Source organism: Pyrus communis, chromosome 3 (assembly GCF_963583255.1).
Source record: "Pyrus communis chromosome 3, drPyrComm1.1, whole genome shotgun sequence".
Lineage (NCBI taxonomy): Eukaryota > Viridiplantae > Streptophyta > Magnoliopsida > Rosales > Rosaceae > Pyrus > Pyrus communis.
In genome coordinates, this window is record NC_084805.1 from 6,214,143 (window position 1) to 6,220,508 (window position 6,366).

Genomic DNA, 6,366 nt, shown 5'->3' on the forward strand with positions numbered 1-6,366 from the left:
ACATGTTCCACACTATGACACTTTATGGCTTCGTCACCCTTCGGGTGTCGGAGAGCATAGCTCGATTCGAAGTTCAGGTGGACATTTCGAGTTCGGGTGTGTCAATGTCGCTCACTCATATTAAAACATGTGAAATGGAATATCAAGTGACAAGAATTCTGGTTATATAAAAATTTCTCAAGGGGGTTAACATTATAGAGACACATGGTTTCATAAACCAGCTTCAGTTAAGAGTTTGTTAGAGAATTGTTTAAGTGTTATTAGGATAATACTCAACACTCCTTGTAATTATTATTATTATTCTTTTTTTTCAAGATACATACAAAGACCGAAGCTGTCTTTCTCTTCAGTTCATCTTCCTCATTTTACTGACAGGTCGCTGATCTTCTACAGTAGTTAACAGTAAGCAAATTTATTTCTTATAATGAAGTACAAAACATGAAATGCAGAATGATAAAAAGAACAATGTAACCTAAATTTCGTTGTCATTTCTTGCATATTTATCTATTCAACGCTTCTTTGTCAAAGAGATAACCAGGTTAATGTACTGGCAATTCTCCATTTCCATGTGATCTAGGACATCTTCTTCGGACCGGCAAAACAAATCGTCCATTGCAGCTTCTCCAAATTGTGTTGCCAGAACAGGCTCTCCCACGGCTCTTATATCAGTGGCAAGTACGGCAGCCCGTGCCTTTTTACCAACGTCACTGTAAGCGTGCTTCATATAAGAGTCCCAATCATTTTTGAAAACTTCAACGCTTTGCAACGTAAAAGATCCTTCATCCTCGTTTACATCTTCAACTTCCTTTGTTGTTGGTGGATAATATGGCAGATTGAATATCTCCAAATTTTCCTTCTCAATCAAGCCCTGAAATTCATCAGACTAAATAAACTAAATAATTAGTAAAGTAATTATTGAAGGAAACCCGTACATTTTAAGACTTTGATGGGAAATTAAGGTTCCTTGTCATTAAGATTAGGGTTCGCTTTAGTCTGTTTTTTCAGTTTTCTTTATATATAGGATGTGTTTTGTAACTTTGTAGAATAACGAATCATTTAGAACATAGCCCTCAGTTTGTAATCGCATTGGCAATTTTGATTATTTGTTTTTCCATTGGTTCCATCTCGATTAGAAATGTACTTAAATAAATATCTAATAATAAATGTTGTACTTTTTTTGAACAAATTTATATTGTAAGTACTAATTATTAAGCTTGCGATAGTGGCCATAAACTAATGTGGTTCATATTAAGTTGCTTTTATTTTGTTCCTACCTGGTACGTAGACATTTAGGTTTGATAATCTCGGCCACACATTACCTCCAAAACCATATCATTGAGTTTGAGTCCATGGCTCTTAATGCTACCCATTGTTGTGAGGGCCCTCAGTTTGTAATCACATTGGCAATTTTGATTATTTATTTTTCCATTGGTTCCATCTCGATTAGAGATGTACTTAAATAAATATCTAATAATAAATGTTGTACTTTTTTTGAACAAATTTATATTGTAAGTACTAATTATTAAGCTTGCGATAGTGGCCATAAACTAATGTGGTTCATATTAAGTTGCTTTTATTTTGTTCCTACCTGGTACGTAGACATTTAGGTTTGATAATCTCGGCCACACATTACCTCCAAAACCATATCATTGAGTTTGAGTCCATGGCTCTTAATGCTACCCATTGTTGTGAGCGCCCTCAGTTTGTAATCGCATTGGCAATTTTGTTTATTTGTTTTTTCATTGGTTCCATCTCTATTAGAGATGTGCTTAAATAAATATCTAATAATAAATGTTGTATTTTTTTTAAACAAATTTATATTGTAAGTACTAATTATTAAGCTTGGGATAGTGGCCATAAACTAATGTGATTCATATTAAGTTGCTTTTGTTTTGTTCCTACCTGGTACGTAGACATTTAGGTTTGATAATCTCGGCCACACATTACCTCTAAAACCATATCATTGAGTTTGAGTCCATGGCTCTTTATGCTACCCATTGTTGTGAGGGCCATACTTCCTCAGAGGACCAGCTCTTCTGCTCGTAATCTCAAAAACACTGTGAAGTCCTTTTTGAATTGCTCAAAATACAGCTTATACACAGCATATGGGCTTGTTTTTGCTATTACATATGTTCTTCTTGTTTAGTCCCTCTCCTTCCTTGGTCATCAAACCTTCTGGAGCCTACACAGTACGTTTTATCATACTAAATACCATGATTAATTAAACCACCACGAAAAATATTAGTAAGTGTATGAGGGGTTAAAAAAACAATTCACACCTCAGATATCCACATAAGGGCATAATTAGAGTGAACGAAGTGGAGAGAATTGTTTGGAAAAAAGCCTGCCATAGAAAGAACCAGGCATTGCAGTAATGAAAAATGGCCCCAACTTCTGTTCTTCCTCAAGTTTCTTGTAGAACCCTGGCAATGACCTGAACACATTGTTGGAGAACAATTCAGAAATAAACAAAAAATAGCAGAAATAAACAGAACTTGAAATTCTAATATTTTATTAACCAAAAATACTTGATGTGCAAAATAAAATTATACAATAAATACAGAAACTAATATAAGAATATCAATGATACTAACTTGAAAACAGAAGGTAGAGGTTAGCGTAAAAGCTATGTCCTTCGAACAGTATTTTCATCCCACTCTTGTGCTTGTGGTTCTACAACGTTTACTCGACCAAGATTCAGCTACCTAATTCTACAACCCGCACTGGATTCTAGAATTCTAGCGAATTTGCTTTGTGTGCTTACTCTCTGGAAATTTCGTACGGAAGTAAAAGAGTAAGAAAGGATGATCTCACTTGGATACTGTGATTGCAAATATATAGGCTGTTTCACACCCTTTCAGATACCTGTTCATTGTATTTGAAAGTACACAATCTTTCTAATAGTTGTGTCTTTTAATCAAAACGTTTTTAATTAATAAATTAATATTAACTGTATTTAGGCTATATTATATTCAAGCCTAATCCACACAACCATAAGGCACAAGCCTTCTATCCATTTCCAAATGGTCCAAGTTCTAATTACTAAGAAGAAGGAATAAGCCTATACTGAAGGTAGTGAAAAAATATTGTTGCCCGATGTGGGATAAGAAGGGTCTCAAACTCCTACACACAGTGTTGAAATCGTTCCCGAGAAGATCATTCAAGAAGGCTTGGAGTGAAGGAGATGGATCTGATACCGCCAAAAGGGTGTTGGGTCCGGAAGAGCATCCCAAGTCTGCTATTTTTAAACAGTCAGAGAAGAGTGTGCTGCAAAGCTGCTCTATTTTTGCCTTAACTATGGGCTTCACCATCGAAATCACAGCTCTTTGAAATAAATTTAGACAGCTGAATATTATTAAAATGTTCTTAATTTTATGAGAACAATTAGTTCCTGTCATATTAAAAAAGCTCATTAAAATCGAATATGATCAAATAGTAAAGTCTACACAGAGACAAGAAAAAACAGGATGCTGTCTAACTTGAAGTAGAGAGTTGGTTGCATAGCTTGTTTTCCCAATTCCTCCATTCATGTCAAGCACTTGCTCTACCTCCAGTTTAGTTTGTGTACTCAAATAATGCTTCTCTACACTCTTAATCCCGGTGCCTATTCTGCTATAAGAGTTGCATATTTATAGCAAAATACTTTCCTCATGCAGCTTACTTGTTATTAGGTATAGAGTAATTTTTTGTATACTTGGAACCCAATCACGTGATATTATTAGTAGAGTCAAATTATCATACGTTTATTTTGTTTATATCATTTTATTTTAGAAGTAAAGCATATAAATCATGTCGTCAATAACTCGTCATACATATTATACATAAAATAGTAACACAAGGTGATGATGTTCCGGCTCTTTTTGTAAGTAGTTTTAGTTCATCACGAATATAATATGATAGTAGACAAATAACTTAAACTTAGTCTTCTGTAAATTTAGTTAAATAGTACGTAGCTATTTTACATACGACTCCATGCGTCATACACGTGACGTCATCTAGAAATCATAGGATAATCAAAATTCGTCTAACAAACACATGTTTGGCATCATTTCAGAATCTGCATCAATCAAGCTTGGTACATGTTGCACATAAAAAGTTGTCGTTCACTCTTTGGAAGAATCTAAAAATTTGGTCCAATGGTGTTGGTCTTGTCGTTTATGAATATGAATGACTAATTAAGGCACAATTCCGAAGAATTCAATATTTAAGGGCAGTGTTGGATCTAGGAAATAATATTAGGGGGTTCAGTAATAATAGTGAACGCAGCGTGCAAATTTTTTTTACTAAAAATAGCATGCATATTGCCATTTCATCGAGTCTTGGTAGGCCTGAAGTTATTTGGAAAGACATATTGCACACCTGTTAACGTATGCAAGGGGCAACACCCAAGGTATCCATGGACATTCACCGAGTCTTGGTAGGCCTGAAGTCAGTTGGAGGGTATGTATAAAGCCAACTCTAATCTTCAAAAGGGCAGCACCCAAGGTATCCATGAACATTCACCGAAGTTCGGAGGGTCAGCATCTAAGGTATCCATAGACGTTCACTGAAGTTCGGCGGGTCAGCTGACCTTCCTGCCCCTCAATGCATCCCCCACTGTTTAAGGGCATGCCATGCAGAATGATGATAATTCCGAAGAATTCACAGTTGAAAATAAAGGGTTTATCACAAATATAAGAATTTTCTACAATTACACAATTGGGGATGGGAAAAATACCCTTGGGTTTGGGTAATCGCGGTTACCCGTCTATTTAAAGTTCACAGTTACGGTTATGAGTAACCATTTAGATGAACAAACGGGTATGGGTATAACTGTTTATTCCGTGAAATTTAAATGAGTGGTTATGGGTATTACCTGCAGTTATAACGGGTATCCATTTACCAATTTAATATATATATATATATATATATATATATTGAGTGTACAATGTAAATTTTCTGTGATCACTTACCTATGTTGGATGCATGCTAATTGGTGTCGGTGTTCCTAAATGGGATACTAATTCAATTTATACATTTCTTTTGGAGGCCTCTTTTGGTCACAATGAGTCGATGAGACTTTGTGATTGAACGTGCTAAAGCATTAGTGTTCGAAAGTGTTCAGTTTCGGAATATTTTGGAGCTTTGAATCATCTAGTATTCAATATAATAACTACCTTTTGTTTTTAGAAGCTTTACTTTGTAATCATATGAATTATAATTAAAGACTTGCTTGGGTGGAGTAGAAAAATATCGTTCGTAAACTATTATTTCAATTATTGGAATTGTATGATTAAAATAGGGAAATGCATGCTAAAATGTACCTATAACGGTGTTTAATTGTCAGAAAACAAAAATCATGACAAATTTTTCCTTTGTAATTTTCAAATTGTTAAAAAAGAACATGTAGACGGGTGAAAAAAGGGATAAATGGGTTTAAAAAGGATAAACGGGTTCAAAAAACGGCTAAACGGGTAAATGGTTATGGTTAAATGGGTAAATGGTTATGGTTAAATGAATACATAGTTATGAGTATAGTTAACTGTTTATAAACAGTTATGAGTATGAATATTGTAACGTCCCGTCCCGAAATATTTATTTCGAGAAATAATATCGGTGATAGGCCCAAACTAAACTTCATTTTATTTAGCTACTATTAATCACGATTTTTTACTTAAATTCCTTAATTCCTCATAACACTATAGTCATATTTTAAGTACCAAAGCATATGTTTAGATCACCAATTAAATCTCCATATTTCTTCTATTGCATCAATTCTCAACAAAAGGTTAATTCTTGATTTTCCAATTATGAGTTGCTCACAAAATCTATAACCCAACTCATTTACCAAGAAGATAAGGTAAATTTTGTAAATTAATCACCCAATTACTCTTCTTAGACAAATTTCAACGAAAGATTAATCTCGGTTAATTTAAGGTTGCATCTAACTCTGTTAGACTGCCTACATACCTTTGAACGGGATCAAGCATTTCGTAGTTCACCATTCCATTTCCTAACTCATTTCCGAAAAATATTTAAGTGACTCACAATCACTAACTAGGTTCAAACAAGTGAATCACACCAAATGTATATTAAATATGGACTTAGAACATCAAAGTTAGCGTAAAAAGATGACATTCGCTCACTGGCCACGCGCCGCCAGACATGGCGGTCGGCCACCCATAAGTACATTTATTAAAATTAACCAAAAAATTATTGTATCAAAACATGGGAGGCCTCCAAATCTTTGCATAAATTTATAGTTGTTTTATATTACAGTTGTTGTTTATATATATATATATATATATATATATATAAACATAAGTACATTTATTAAAATTAACCAAAAAATTATTGTATGGAGGCCCCCAAATCTTTGCATTTTAT

The 6,366-nt window shown here is 34.2% G+C and overlaps 1 pseudogene; it reads right to left on the minus strand.

Annotated features, from left to right (window-relative positions):
• Positions 1-508: 508 nt before the first annotated feature.
• Positions 509-5,984, minus strand: LOC137728119 (probable caffeine synthase MTL2; annotated as a pseudogene).
• Between the last annotated feature and the right edge of the window lie 382 nt (positions 5,985-6,366).